A 16,968-nucleotide genomic window follows, 5' to 3' on the forward strand; every position below is an offset into this window, starting at 1 on the left:
ACCGATGACGTGGCAGCATTCGATTGGACGAATGATGTGGCATTAACTGATGAGTTGGTGTTGATCGATGATGTGTCGTGATACTATTGGACTAAAATGATTATGTAGAGTTGACCGGTGACGTGGCAGTAAGGGTGTCAAAAAAGCCCACTCGGACCGGACCCGGGCAATCCGGTCCGGACAATACACGGACCGCATACACAAAAAAACCGGATTCGGGTTTGAAATTCTCAAACCCGGACATTTCCGGGCCTGAGTCCGGGCTTAACACCAAAAACCCGAAACCTGGACCTGGACCCGGTTTCTTAATAAATTAAAAAAGAAAATATAAATATATCATATATTATATATTATATATAAATATATAATTATGAATTTATGATATGTTGGATGTTATTTAGATTTATTATGTTGTTGAATTTAATTTTTTTTTTTATATAGATTGAATGAGTTTAGATTAGAAATTGAATGAATTTAGGTATTAGAAAGTATATTGAAATAATTTTTATTTATTATTTGTGTAAAATTTGCATTGTTAGTATGTTATATATTTGTATTTGACTATTTTCTTTTTTAAAAATTTGCATTGTTAGAGAAATGAAAGAAAAAATTGAAGAAAAAAATTGAATTTATCACATGCGGGCTTAGAAATCCGGATAAAAAACCCAGGCCTAACGAGTGCTGGGCTTGAGCCCGGACCGCACTCGAAAAAATCGTGTTTTAACCCGGGTCCGGTCTTGAGTTTCACTCATCCGGTCTGGTCCTGGGCAACACCAAAACCCGAATTGGACCCAGATTTTGCCAAGCCTACGTGGCAGTTTGTCAGTGGATCAAAAAACGTGCATACGATACATGCATTACATGGAATGACAGCCCTGATGATGTGTTCTATCTAATTAGAACTTGCCACGTGGCGCAATTCTGAGCGTCCAAATTGTTTTAATCTGATGGCTATGATTTACTCATTGTATGTACAAAAGGGGGCTCCCCCCCAATTCGACACCCCGAAATTCATTTTTTAGATCCATTTTCTGTATTTCCTTCTCCATCTTGTATTTTTTACGTATTTTAATAAATTTTCATTTTACCCCTAGTTCAATTATGAGTAGCTAGTTATCTTTCAAGCTTGCGTTGAAGGTGAAGTCTCAACATGTTTCATGGGCTTTATTTGGTAAATTTACTTTCTTTTTCCCTCTGATTTTTGTGGATGTTTTGACGTTTTGTCGATAAATAGTAATAATCTTATCTAGATACCGCACTGGTATAGTCAGCTCCCTAGTGCAAGGTTATTAATATTAGGCACGATAAGCCGTTAGCACCATATTGATTAGAGTGTGGTTCATGAGGAGTGAAAATCTCCCTCATGATTTAATTGGTACTAATAAGGAATATTAAGCCCATGGTGCATGCTGATGCAGATCCAGATACCCAAGTGCTTCATTTTAATAGATTTCACTTCAATTTATTCACGCCATTTTAATTTAAATTTTAAGATAATTTAAATCACTTCCACTACAAATCCAATCACCCACTTAGAAAATTAACTCTACACATAATTAAAATCCACATCCTTCATGAGATCGACACGCGTCACCATTGATCTATTCTACAATAGATTCGTGCACTTGTGAGTTCAATAAAGTTTGTTTCATTGTAATTTTTTTTTATTTAAAAAAAAGTGAATCTTCAATTTTGAGGTAAGAATTTCTTTTATTTTTTCTCTCTTCTTTAAAGTTCTGTAATTTAATTTTCAAGCTATTTTTCTTTGTAATTTTTTTGTTTATCTTATTAATTTATTTTAATTTTAGTTAATTTATTTCACTTATTTTTTTAGTGTGTTTTCATTGCAAGGTTGTAACAACGTGATAAGGTTAGTATCGTAATTTCTCATTCTTCTTAATTTTTATTAATTTTGTTCTCATTTCTTTTTGTATTATTTGCATGCATGGTCGAAGATAAAAGTGATAAGGTTTGAATTGGAAAAAGCACTTCGCACACACATACACGTTGTAATTAAAGATAAAAGTGAAATGGATTTGCAACAACAACCAAAACCAGCACCACATGAGAGGCCATTTAAGGACTACTTCAGTCTCTTAGCTAATTTGAGCACATGATGTATAAGATACCCAAATGTAGCTGCTAGGAGTTTTGAGTTAAAACCTAGTGTGCTAAATTGTCTCCCAACATTCTATAGCCTAGAAAATGAAGACCCATATAATCATCTGAATGATTTTCATTCAGTTTGTCAAATTTTTAAATATGAGAATTTTTCAGATGATGATGTTAAACTTAGATTATTCCCATTTTCTTTAGAGGATAGAGCTCGTTCATGGTTCAATACATTACCTGCTAATAGCATTACATCATGGGAACAAATGGTAACAAATTTTTTGAATAAACACTTCCTAGTGCATAAAACCAATGCTATTCGCAGGGAAATTTCAGAGTTTATCCAGAGAAAAGACGAGCAATTTTTCGAAGCATGGGAGCGATTCAATGGGCTACTCTTGAAGTGTCCACATCATGGGTACGAGAAATGGCACCAATGCCAATACTTTTTGGAGGGATTATTGCCGCATGTGTAAGAATGACTAATTAAAACAAGTAAAGGAGAGCTAATGTCAAAAAATGCATCAGAGATTTGGGATTTCTTCTAGCGACAAGCGGATAATTCCTAACAACGGAGTCGATCACTCAGGAATGTTAATAGAATTAAGGGAGTGAATGAGATTCACATTGGCGAGTCAAGTTCTGAAATTAAATAAGTCAAAAAGATGGTTGAAGGTATTTCCTGGATGGAGAGACCATCCCAATTTTTCATGGTCTTAAGGATTCCAACAGAATGGACCAGCAGCTCCAGCTCCACCAATGCAACCAATTTCTCAAGTTCCTTAAGCCTCTCAGCCACTATTTAGACCATACAATCAGAACCTGAATTTCTCTCAATCCAGACTATGGGAGGATGCATTCCAGAATTTCAAGAATTTTACTCACTCCATGATCGAGCAACATAATCGCACCATTAATGAACTACGAAATGAGATGAGAGTAGGCTTCAACTCACAAGCCCAATCAGTTTCAAACCTCGAGAAGATAGTGGGACAACTTGCTTCTTCAATTCAAACTTTGGCAATAATTGTTGAGAAAGGCAAATTCCCAAGTCAATCAGTGCCTAATCTTAAAGGAGTGCATGAAGTAAATACCTGTTCACCACAACAACATAGAGAGGTCAAAGTCGTCAAAACCTTGCGAAAAGGAAAAGAAGTCGACAACAAAGTAAAGATGCTGGTGACAAAAACAACTCAAATTGTACCTGTGAATGCCGAGGATTCATCATCAGAGGAGAAAGAAGAAACCAACCCACGAGAATACGTGCCTAAAGCTCATTTTCCTCAGAGGTTAGCAAAAGAAAAGAAGGAAAAATCCACAAGTGAGATTTTTTAAATCTTCAAACAGGTAAGTGTTAACATCACTTTGCTTGATGCTATAAAACAAGTCTCATCTTATGCCTAGTTTCTTAAACACTTTTATATTAAAAAGAGAAACATTCACGTTCAAAAGAAGGCCTTTTTAATAGAAAACGTTAGTTCTATACTCCAACAAAAAATTCCTCTAAAATACAAAGACCCAGGCTCCCCCCTTATCTTGTGTAGTATAGGGAACCATACAATTGAGAATGTTTTGTTAGATTTAAGAGCTAGTGTAAATCTGTTACCCTACTTAGTATTTATGAAACTTGGACTGGGAGAATTACATCCAACTCCAGTGGTGTTACAACTTGCAGATCGATTCATGAAAATCCCTCGTGGTATTGTGGAGGACGTGCTTATCCAAGTATACAAGTTTTATTTTCCTATTGATTTCATTGTAATTGACACTCAATCAGTCCAGGATTCAAGGAAGCACATTTCCATTATCCTAGGCCGACCTTTCTTGGCAACTGCCGATTCTCACATTCAATGCAGGATTGGAAATATGCAGTTCTCCTTTGGCAACATGACTATGGAGCTAAATATTTTCAACATTGCCAAACAACCTTACAATGCAGATGATGAAATTGTTGATGTGAATTTAATAGAAGAAATAGTTGATGATACTTTTCTTTCAAACCTTAGTATGACCATTTACAAACATGTTTAACTTACTTTGGTTTGGATTTTGATATTGCCAGATAAGTCGATGAGGTCAATGCCCTACTTGACTTAGCACCATCCATGGATACTAATAAATGAAAGTTAAGAGTTGAACAACTAGCACCATCAGGAAAGAAACCCAGCCCATCATCAGAATCCCCACCAAAATTCAAGCTCAAACCATTACCCAACACTTTGGAATATGCGTTCTTGGGAGAAGAAAACACTCTACCAGTAATCATCTCATCAACCTTAAATGACGAACAAAAACATTAGTTGTTGGAATTTTTAAAAGAGCACAAATGAGCATTAAAATAGACCATCGCCGACATAAAATGTATAAACCCAGTAGACTGCATGCATTACATTCACCTTGATGAAAATGTTAAACCTACTAGGAAATGCAACGTCGATTAAATCCTAACATAAAAGAAGTTGTTAGAATTGAAGTCCTTAAACTATTAGACACAAGTACCATTTACCCAATTTCTAATAGTTCATGGGCCAGTCCTGTTCAATTGTCCCTAAAAAGTCAGGAGTCACAGTAGTTACCAATGCTGATAATGAATTGATACCCACTAGAGTGACTACAGGGTGGCCTGTATGCATTGATTATAGAAAGTTGAATTCTGTCACACGTAAAGACTATTTTCTTTTACCATTTATCGATCAAATGCTTGATAGATTAGCATGTCATGAATTTTATTGCTTTCTAAACGGCTACACAGGGTATAATTAGATTCCCTAGTACTAAAAGATCAAGAGAAGACCACTTTCACTTGCCCTTTTCGCACTTTTGCACATAGGAGAATGTCATTTAGATTATGTAATGCACCGACTACATTTCAACGATGCATGTTAAGTATTTTTCTGATATGGTTTAACGATTCCTTAAAGTCTTTATGGATGAATTTTCTATTTTTGGTGATTCATCCGATCAATGTTTACATTATCTAACACTAGTTCTGCAAATATGTATAGAGAAGAACTTGGTCTTAAATTGGGAGAAGTACCATTTTATGGTAAAATAAGGTATTGTTCTCAGTCACATTATTTCGAGCAGAGGTATTGAGGTTGATAAAGTCAAGGTATATCTCATTTCCAATCTTCCTCCACCTAAAACAGTAAGAGAAGTAAGATCTTTCCTTGGGCATGCTGGTTTTTATAGACGTTTCATTAAATATTTTAGCAAAGTTTCTAGACCCTTATGCAATCTACTTGCTAAGGATGTACCTTTTATCTTTGATGATTCATTTCTTGTGGCATTTGAAAAACTAAAGCAGTTGTTGACATCATCACCCATCATTCAGCCCCCAAACTGGAACTTACCATTTGAGCTCATGTGTGATGCATCTGATTATGTAGTGGGAGCAGTATTAGGATAAATACTTGATTGAATTCCCCATTTTATTTACTATGATAATATGACATTGAATGATGCACAGTTGAACTATTCAACCACTGAAAAAGAAATGCTAGCAGTAGTGTTTGCATTAGAGAAATTTTAATCTTATCTCATTGGTTGTAAAATAATTGTATTCACAGATCATGCTGCTCTTAAATATCTTCTCACAAAGAAAGATACAAAAGCTAGACCAATTCGTTAGATGTTACTTTTGTAGGAATTTGACTTGAAAATTCAAAAAGATAAAAAAGGCACATAAAATGTTGTAACTGACCATCTCTCTCGTCTCAATTTGACACAATTACAGAACCATTAACATTGAATGAGTCATTTCTAGATGAACAATTGATGAGTGTGGAAGTATTACCATGGTATGCTGATATAATTAATTATCTTGTTATAGGTCAACTTCCAAAGCATTGGACTAAGCAGGACAAAGCCAATTTTTTTATGAAAATAAAGAATTCCTTTTGGGATGATCCTTATCTGTTCAAGTATTGTACATATCAAATTATCAGAGGATGTGTCCTAGAAAGTGAATTTCTAAATATCCTTTCATTCTGCCATGAACAAGCTTGTGGAGGCCATTTCAGATCTAAGAAAATAGCTATTAAAGTTTTACAATGTGGTTTCTATTGGCCAACTGTATTTCGAGATGCTTACACTTTTTGCTTTCATGTGATAGGTGTCAAATGAGGAGCATTACACGAAGGAATATAATGCCACTATCGACTTCATGGGACCATTTCCCCATTATTTTGGCCATCAATACATATTGATTGCTGTTGACTACGCATCGAAATGGGTAGAAGCAATTCTATGTAGAATCAATGATCACAAGGTAGTGATAAGATTTTCGAAAAGCAACATTGTTTCACGCTTTGGATTCCCTCGAGCAATAATCAGTTATGGTGGTGCCCACGTTTGTAAAAAATCATTCAAAGCTCTTTTGATTCCATCACTCACAAAGTGGCAAGATCTCCAATCGAGAAATAAAGCACATATTAGAAAAGACGGTGAGGCCAGACAGAAAAGATTGGTCATTGAGACTCGATGATGCATTATAGACATATAGAACGACTTTCAAGACCTCGATTGAGATGTCACTCTACAGGTTAGTGTATGGAAAAGCTTGCCACTTACCTATAGAACTCAAACATCGTGTGTACTGGGCCATTAAGAAATTTAACTTTGACATGCAGCAAGCTAGCTCAGAAAGAAGATTACAGCTGGCAGAACTTGAAGAAATTTACAATGATGCATACGAAACTGCCAAGATTTACAAGCAGCCAATGAAAGTCTTTCATGACAAGCAAATTTTGAGAAAATCTTTCACCCTAGGTCAAAAAGTGTTTTTATTCAATTCTCGCTTGCATTTATTCCTAGGTAAGTTATGCTCTTGATGGTCTAGCCCTTTTATTGTTCATATTGTTTTTCCACATGGAGTAATTGAAATTAAGGATCCAAAGAATGGTGTCACTTTTAAAGTTAATAGTTAAAGATTAAAGCCATATCTAGAGTACCAACCACAAGGAAAGGATACCGAAATAAATTTAAGTGACCCACCAAATTTGAATTGAGATTTTTCTTTCTTTTCGATGATTTGATTTGATTTTTTTTCTTTTTTTCTTTTTACTATTCTTTTGCTAATTGAAATTATTTTTGCATAAGTGTAATTGTTTAACCAGTAAGTTTTCTTTTATCATTGTTAATCATGAGTGCTTCAGCTAGACAGATCCTCTTAGACCTTCTTAGACAACTTCAATGTGTAAAATATCATCTCAGAAGCCAGATTCAATTTTGTAAAATATATCATATTTGGAATCTACAACCACTAGAGTTAGTATCCAATGTTGAGGCTTTAGAAAAACAACTCAGAGAAATTGAGGGAGGTATCTACGACATCTAGTTGGAGCTTAAGGTAAATTCAATAAGAGGACGATTGTAATTTTCTTTGTATGTTTTAGTTTGTTACTTTGTTTGTGTGCTTTAGTTTGTTACCCCAGTTAAGTGGCGGATAACGATACTCCGTGATAATCAAGTCGGTTACTTTAGTTTCCCATAATAACTGATATTTTAAGGCGAAAGTACGGATAGAAATGAGATTTTAGTAAAGCTTCACAATAGATTTCCTTCACTTCCTCAGAATGCCCTCCTTACAATCTATAAAGCTCGATCCGAATGCATGCGATTACTTATGAGGAATAACATACCTGCTGACATCTGCTGGTTATCGAGACCAAAGTATGATTGGTAGGTGAGTTGCCTCCTAAATTTATTGCATACATGCCTGGTTGTGGTAAAGGAAGTTATGCAAGAAAAAGAATAGCTCAAAAACTTTCTGTTGCTTGTCATAAGTATGCCAGAATGAGATGCAAAAAAAAATCCATGTTCTTTAGGAATGGTGTCTGATAACAGGGAAGACAAGATTCAATTCATTAGGAATGGCTTGAATAAGGAGTCATTGGATGATATCCTTTTGTCTCTTGAAACGCATCCCAGTGGATACGTACAAGGAGCAATTCTCCAATTATGGCCATTATTCCAAAAAGAGTATGAACGATATAGTCTCGGGAATCTAACTATAAACAACCCTGTTTGCCAGTTTATAAGAAAACTGGATGGGAAGCCTATCCTCGACTCATAGAGGGCGTTCAAGCCGTTTCTAGACGTAAAACTAGAGGAAGATGTGAGCCACAGTCACAACTACTTGTAAATATCATTTTACTTCACTGTTATTTTATTATTTGCATTATTGTCTTTAATAATTTTATTTTATCATTGTTTGTTTTTTCCTTTTTACTGTTTCTTTTTTTACTCTCGAGCCATGTGCTTTACGCGTTAATTGACAAAAACATGCTACCTCACACATAACTGTGACCCACTGTCACCAAGATCCTTAAATATGAAATTTTTAAAGCACTCAAAAATTAGTTTTTAGAATTATCCCAATTGCAGCTACTCCCAATAAACAATTCAAGAACATTTATGTGCTCCCTTGGTTTAACTATGACAAATATAAAGAGTTTGTTGAGACAGCCATAGATCTTGATCAAAGTATAACAGCAAGGAAATTACAATTGGTATATGGAGGAGGTGACCGAGGGTTATCAAAATTAGTCTTAGAAACTGCTTATGTCAGAGGGAGCCAAGTGTTAGGCATCATCCCAAGAAACCTAAAACCTTTGGGCTGTTTGTCTGACTCACCAACTAGAGAAGAGTTAGTCGTCTTAGGTATGTAAGAGAGAATAACTGAAATAATAAATCATGCTAATTTTTTTTTCCTACCAAGAGATCTTGCAACTCTGGAGGCACTAATTACATTAGCATCTTGGACCCATCTGAACATTCATCAGAAACCCATCGATTTGTTAAATATCAATAACTTTTATGATGACTTTATCACATTTCTTAACCATGTAATAAAAAACTATTTCATTCCTTCCACAGCGAAAAATATTTTTATTTGTGCTTACACTGCTAATGTGCTACTTGATCTGTTATAAGTCTATAGACTAGAGCTAGACCTCAGGACTTTTGTGTTGGAGCATCCAAATAATAATGGTAATAGTAGCCACAGTAAGAAGTGCAAATTAGATTTAACTCTCCGCTTGTAAGTATTTTCTTCTATGTTGCAACACCGAGGTGATGTCTTCTAAACTCTATTTCTTTCTTTTAAAACATTGAGGATAATATTTCGTTCTGGTTAGGGGGAGGGAATAGCTGACAATTATGGAATGTCTCAATCTTGGTTAAGTTTTTATTGATTTTTTGTTGTAGAGACTAATCGTGGCTAACTTTTTGAGTCGAAGATGGCTGAATATGGAGTGTAGTGACTCTAGAAACACATCTTCTTAGTTTGGAAGTAAAAACAAAAAAAAAATCCAGACATTTTCTTTTTCTTTATTAAGCTTTGACAATAATTTTTTTATTTTATAACTTCTTCTTTCTAATTTCTCCTTCATAAATATACACTTTCAAATTTTTGAGTCGAAGATGGCTGAATATGAAGTGCAGGGACTCTAGAAACGCATCTTCTTAGTTAAAAAAAAATTTTTAGACATTTTCTTTTTCTATCATTTTAAGTGTAACATTTCTAATTAGTTTTTCTGCATCATTTTCACCTTTATGCATGCATATTTTCTTTTCATGTTTAGAATAGGTTGGGGGGTAGAATGTTGTTTGAACAAAAAAAAATTGTGATTTTTTTTTAACATTGAATGACATGATGACTTTTAAATTTTAGTATTTGTATTATCTTTGGTCTTAAATGATGTTACGCCATGTTTGTTACTCTACATGTTGATGTCGGAGACAAATATGAGTTGCTTGAAAGAATGCACATGTCATAATGAATACCAAATGAGTTTTTAAGCCTGTAATTTTTCTTGGAGAGTAACCCTTTTTGCCCATTCTTCATACAGCTTATCAGTTTATTATATTATACATGATCTCTAGATTTCCTTTGAGTTAATCCTCAAAAAAAAAGGTTAAATAAAATTTTTAAAAAAGAAAAAAAAATGTGTTGCTACATCTGAAGGTCCATCTAACTAGCAGATATGGAAGATTATTTAAAGCCCTAAAAGTCGATGGAAATGTCATATTTGACTTGTTTGAACCTTTCTAACCATCCCTTTTGTGAAATATCTATAATCAACTCTTTTGAATCTTTCATATAAATTTTTTTTTCTTTGTCAACTTATCATCTTGACCCACTCCGATTTGGAATATCACCCGATGTCTTACAAGTTTCATCACCTATTTATGTTTGAGAAAAATGTAAATAATTATTTTGTTCAGTAAAGTTGTGCCATACAAAAAAAGTTGTTTCAAAAAAAAGAGAAAAAGAGAAAAAGAAAAAAATAATAATAATAAATAAGCAAAATGCACCGTAATTTCCAAAAGATCTCTACTTTTTCTCAAACATATATTTTGTTTTCCATATTTTCCCTCCTTTGTTAGCCATGTCCTTAGCCTACGCTACGTCCTAATAAAAGTCCTTCTTGATTTTACAGATCTATAGTCTGAAGTAGAAGCTAGTTATATAGGCTAAAAAGATGTAGTGATGCATAAAAGAAATTAAAAAAAAGAGAAAAAAATACATTAGTTTGACTAGCATTTTGTTTGACTTAAAGATCATGTTATTTCTAAGCTATGGGCATATTCCTTTCATCTTGGTGAGAGTATGTGATATTACTTCTTTATTATTTTCTCTCAATTTACCATTCATTAGAGTGACTATTTTTATTGGGTTTAATTTTTTTGTGAGAGTGTCACTACTATCAGTGAGATTTTGAGATTTGACATGTCATTCTTAAAAGTGGATTGATTACTATAGCTATGACAAAGCCTGCTGGACTAATGCATGTGGATGGTTGATGTGAGGGTGATGTTTCTTTAGACTAGAGATAATGCTTATATTTTTATTTGATTACTATCATTCGTCTGATTAAATAAACACAATTTAAAAAAAAAATCATTATGGGTTTGAATTTTATTTTCGCTTTATTTGCGAAGGACTAGCAACAAACTAGTTGGGAGGTGTGTTGAGTATTAGAAAGTGTATATTTATAAAGGAGAAAATCGTCATTTTACACTCCAAAGTCTTACTAACATCCATACTTTTATGTATTTAAGTCCCTTGTAATTTAATTATGTGTGTTTATTATAATTATGTATTTTGTGTATTTTAGGGGGCATTATGGTCATTTCACAATGAACGAGAGATCAGATAGCAAAACAGACAACAATTTTGAACTCAGGACAGTCAAAAACCTTAGGAGCATAAAATGATAAATGACACTGCTCACATATACGGTACTGTTCACACATATGGTATTGTTCATGATACTATTCACGAGACTGTTCACATATACGGCACGATAATGTGGCATTGACCGATGACGTGGCATTGACCGATGACGTGGCAGCATTTGATTGGACTAATGATGTGGCATTGACTGCTTATATGGCATTGACCGCTGATGTGTCGCGATCCTATTGGACAAAAATGATTATGTAGAGTTGACCGATGACGTGGCAGTATGTCAGTGGACCCAAAAACGTGCATACGATATATACATTACATGGAATGGCAGCCCTAATGATGTGTTCTATCCGATCAGAACTTGCCATGTGGCGCAATCCTGAGCATTCAAATTATTTTAATCTAATGGCCATGATTTACTCGTTGTATCTATAAAAAAGGGGCTTCGCCCTAATTCCACACCCCTAAATTCATTTTTTAGCTCCATTTTCTGTAATCCCTTCTTCATCTTGTATTTTCTATGTATTTTAATAAATTTTCATTTTACCCGTAGTTCAATTATGAGTAGTTAATTTTCTTTCAAGCTTCAGTTGAAGATGAAATCTCAACATGTTCCATGGGTTTTATTTGGTAAATTTACTTTCTCTTCCCCTCTGATTTTTGTGGATGTTTTGACTTTTCGTCTACAGATAGTAATAATCTTGTCTACACACTGCACTGGTATAAACGGCTGCCTCGTGCAAGGTTTTATTATTTAGCACGATAAGCCCTTAGCACCGTATTGATTAGAGTGTGGTTCATGAGGAGTGGAAACCCCCCTCATGATTTAATTGACACTAATAAGGAATATTAAGCTCATGGTGCATGTTAATGCAGATCCAGATACCCAAATGCTTCATTTTAATAGATTTCACTTCAATTAATTCCCCTTATTTTAATTTAAATTTTAGGATAATCTAAATCACTTCCACCACAAATCCAATCACCCACTTAGAAAATTAACTCTACACATAATTAAAATCAACCTCCTCATGGGATCAACACTCGTCACCATTGATCTATTCTACAATAGATTCGTGCACTTGCGAGTTCAATAAAATTTGCACAATAGGTTGTATAATTAATGCCTCGGAGTGCAATATAATTTGTGCTTATTTGCACACTACGCATAGGGTAGTATAATTCATGCCTCGAAGGGCAGTATAATTTGCACACTGCTCATAGGGCAATATGATTTGTGCCTGGAGGATAGAGATGGCAAAACCCCAGGCCGGGTCCGGGTATTGCCATGACCGGACCTTGCCCGGATGCAACCGGTCCGAGTCCGGGCCTTATGTGTATATATTTTTTATTTTTTGGTAATTTTATAAGTTTTAAATTTATTTTAATAAAATTTGATATGAAAATGTAAACTTAAGTGTTTAAAACTTTATATATGTATAATAAATGAGTCAAATAAATATAAAATATTTAAAATAATATATATTTTATAATTTTTTTAATAAAATCTGGGTTCCGGGTTTATTAAGTGATGCCCAAGACCGACCCGGCTTCATATCCGGGCTGGCAACACCCGGGTACGGTCCGAGTCCGGACCGGGCGGGTATTTTTGCCACCTCTACTAGAGGACAATATAATTCATGGCTTAGAGGGTAGTATAATTTGCGATTATTTGCATATTAAGATTTTTTTAAATGGAAAGGCCTTCTTGAGACTGTTTTATAAATTTTATTGAACTCGTAAATGCACGAATCTATTGTATAATAGATCAACGGTGACGAGTCTCGATCCCATGAGGAGATGGATTTTAATTGCTTGTAAAGTTAATTTTCTAAGTGGGTGGTTGGATTTGTGGTGAAAGTGATTTAGACTATTCTAAAATTTAAATTAGAATGGCGGGAAGAAATTAAAGTGAAAACTATTAAAATGAAGTGCTTGGGTCTCTGGATCTGCACTCAACATGCACCATGGACTTAATATTTCTTATTAGTGCCAATTAAATCATGAGGGGGGTTCCACTTCTCATGAATCCACTCTAATAAATATGGTGTTAAGTGCTTATTGTGTCAAATAGTAATAACCTTGCACTAGGGAGACGGTTATACCAATGCAATATCTAGACAAGATTATTACTATCTGTCGATAAAAAATCAAAATATCCACAAATATTAGAGGGTAAGAGAAAGTAAATTTACCAAATTAAGCCCATAGAACATTTTGAGACTTTGCCTTCAACCCAAGCTTGAAAGAAAATTAGCTACTCATAATTGAATTAGGAGTACAATGGGGGGATTACAGAATACATAGAAAGTACAAGATGGAGAAGGAATCACAGAAAATAGATTTCAAAAATGAATTCAGGGGTGCCAAATTAGGGGGGAGCTCCCTATTTATAGATACAATGAGTAAATCATGGTCATTGTATTAAAACAATTTAGACGCTCATGATTGCGACATGTGGCAAGTTATGATTGGATAGAACACATCATCCGGGTTGTCATTCCGTGTATATGCATGTACCGTATGCACTTTTTTGGTCCAGTAACATACTACTGTTGAGTGTTAGAAAATGCATATTTATAAAGGAGAAAACCATCATTTTACATTTCAAGTCTTACTAACAACCCTTACTTTTATGTATTTAACCTTCTTGTGATTTAATTACATGTGTTTTATTTTAATTAAGTATTTTATGTATTTTAGGGGCATTATAGTCATTTCACAATAAACGAGAGATCAGACGGCAAAACGGACATCACTTTTGAACTCAGGACGGTCGAAAACCTTAGGAGGAGCATAAAAGGAAAAATGATACTATTCACATGTACGGTACTATTCACGTGTACGGTACTGTCTACGTTACTGTTCACGACACTGTTCATATAGACGGATCGATGACGTGGCATTGACTAATGATGTGGCATTGACTGATGAGGTGTCACGATCCTATTGGACTAAAATTCTTATGTACTGTTGATGGTGACGTGACAGCATATCAGTGGACGAAAAATCTCGCGTACAGTACATGCATCACACAGGATTATTTTCAACCAAACCGCGTTACTGTTCAACTCGGGTCAAACTGTGTTACTGTTCATCCGCGTGGTCAAACCACGTACTGTTGACTGATGACGTGGCGCAATCCTGAGCGTGCAAACTGTTTTTAATCCGATGGCCATGATTTACTCTATGTATCTATAAAAAGGGGGCCTTCCCCCCCTAATTTGATATCTCCGAATCCATTTTTGGAATTTATTTTCTGTAACTCCTTCTCCATCTTGTATTTTCTTCGTATTTTAATAAATTATCATTTTGCCCCTAGTTCAATTATGAGTGGCTAATTTTCTTTCAAGCTTGGATTGAAGGTGAAGTCTCAAAATGTGTCATGGGCTTTATTTGGTAAATTTATTTTCTCTTCCCCTCTAGTTTTTGTGGATGTTTTGACTTCTCGTCGACAAATAATACTAATCTTGTCTAGTATCGCCTTGGTTTCACCGGCCCTCTAGTACAAGGTTATTATTATTTGGCACGATAAGTCCTTAGCACCATATTAATTAGAGCGTGGTTCATGAGGTGTGGATTCCCCCCTCATGATTTAATTGGCATTAATACGGATTATTTAGCCCATGATGCATGTTGATACGGATCCGGATACCCAAGTGCTTCATTTCAATAGAATTCTCTTCAATTTATTATTGCCATTTCAATTTCAATTTTAGAATTTATTCTCGCCATTTTAATTTAAGTTTTAGCATATTCCAAATCATTTCCACCACAAATCCAATCACCCATTTACAAAATTAATTCTACACACAATTAAAATCTACCTCCTCGTGGGATCGACACTCGTCACTATTGATCTATACTACAATAGATTCATGCGCTTGCGAGTACATTAAAATTTGCACAACAAGTTTTTGGCGCCGTTGCCGGGGAGGTAAGTAATTTTAATTCATAGAATTAATTTTTGTGAATAATTTCTTTTATTTGTTTTCTTGTATTTTTTTATTAAAAAAAAGAAAAAAAAGTGAATCTACATTTAAAGGTTAGTATTTCTTTTCTTTTTCTCTTCTTTAAAATTCTGTAATTTAATTTTCAATTTATTTTTCTTTGTAATTTTTTTTATTTTATTAATTTAATTTTTAGTTAATTTATTTCACGTATTTATTTTTGTGTATTTTTATAGAAAGGTTGTAATAGCGCAATAAGGTTAGTATCGTAATTTCTCCCTCTTCTTTATTTTTATTTGTTTTGTTCCCATCTTTATTTTTATTTTTTTTGCATGCATGGTCGTAGGTCATTATTATCTAATCTTGAACCTATAGACCTTGAATTAGAAAAAACACTTCGCACACACAAACAAATTAAAAATAAAATGGATTTGCAACCACAGGAGAGGCCATTTAAGGACTACTTCAGTCCTTTAGCTAATTTGAGCACATCATGCATAAGATACCCAAATGTAGATGTTAGGAGCTTTGAACTAAAACCTAGTGTGCTAAATTGTCTCCCCACATTCTATGGCTTAGAAAATGAGGACCCATATAATCATCTGAATGATTTTCATGCTATTTGTCAAACTTTTAAATACGAGAATTTTTCAAACGATGATGTTAAACTTAGACTATTCCCATTTTCTTTAAAGGATAGAGCTCGCTCATGGCTTAATACATTACCTGCTAATAGCATTTCATCATGGGAATAAATGGTAACGAAATTTTTGAATAAATATTTCCCAGTGCATAAAACCAATGCTATTCGCAGGGAAATTTTAGAGTTTACACAGAGAGAAGATGAGCAGTTTTTTGAAACATGGGCGCGATTCAATGGGCTACTCTTGAAGTGTCCACATCATGGGTACGAGAAATGGCACCAATGTCAATACTTTTTGGAGGGATTATTGCCGAATGTGCAAGAATGGCTAATGGCACCAAGTGGAGGAGAGCTAATGTCAAAAAGTGCATAAGAGATTTGGGAGTTCTTTCAACGACAAGCGGATAATTCCCAACAACGGAGTCAATCACTCCGGAATACTAGAAGAATTAAGGGAGTAAATGAGGTTCAAATTGGCGAGTCAACTTCGGGAATCAAAGAAGTCAAGGAGATGGTTGAAGGTCTTGCTCGACAAATAGCATCGTTATCGACTGCTAAATCAACAGAATCACATGACCATGACTCATACTCAGATCAAGCCAATGCCATAGGTGTAATGAGAAAGCCATCAAATTACAACCCATACTCTAACACATATAACCTTGGATGGAGAGACCACCCTAATTTTTCATGGTCTCAAGGATTGCAACAGAACGGACCAGCAACTCCAGCTCCACCAATTCCACAAAATCCTCAAGCCTCTCAGCCCCCATTTAGACTATACAATCAGAACCAGAACTACTCTCAACCCAGACCATGGGAGGATTCATTCCAGAATCTCAAGAATTTTACTCACTCTACGATTGAGCAACATAACCGCACCATTGATGGACTACGAAATGAGTTGAGAGCATGCTTCAACTCACAAGCTCAATCAATTTCAAGCCTTGAGAAGATGGTGGGACAACTTGCTTCTTCAGTTCAGACCTTGGCAATGATTGTTGAGAAAGACAAGTTTCCAAGTCAACCAGTGCCTAATCCTAAAGGAATACATGAAGCAAGTACCA

General features: G+C 34.8%; 2 non-coding genes across 2 annotated transcripts; both read right to left on the minus strand.

Moving 5' to 3' along the window:
- Positions 1-2,429: 2,429 nt before the first annotated feature.
- Positions 2,430-2,533, minus strand: LOC112496410 (small nucleolar RNA R71). The gene has a single exon (XR_003062959.2). It is a non-coding gene; the product is annotated as a small nucleolar RNA R71 (small nucleolar RNA).
- Positions 2,534-16,064: 13,531 nt separating this feature from the next.
- Positions 16,065-16,168, minus strand: LOC127900142 (small nucleolar RNA R71). Its single transcript, XR_008052162.1, has one exon. It is a non-coding gene; the product is annotated as a small nucleolar RNA R71 (small nucleolar RNA).
- Positions 16,169-16,968: the final 800 nt, after the last annotated feature.

Source organism: Citrus sinensis, chromosome 9 (assembly GCF_022201045.2).
Source record: "Citrus sinensis cultivar Valencia sweet orange chromosome 9, DVS_A1.0, whole genome shotgun sequence".
NCBI lineage: Eukaryota > Viridiplantae > Streptophyta > Magnoliopsida > Sapindales > Rutaceae > Citrus > Citrus sinensis.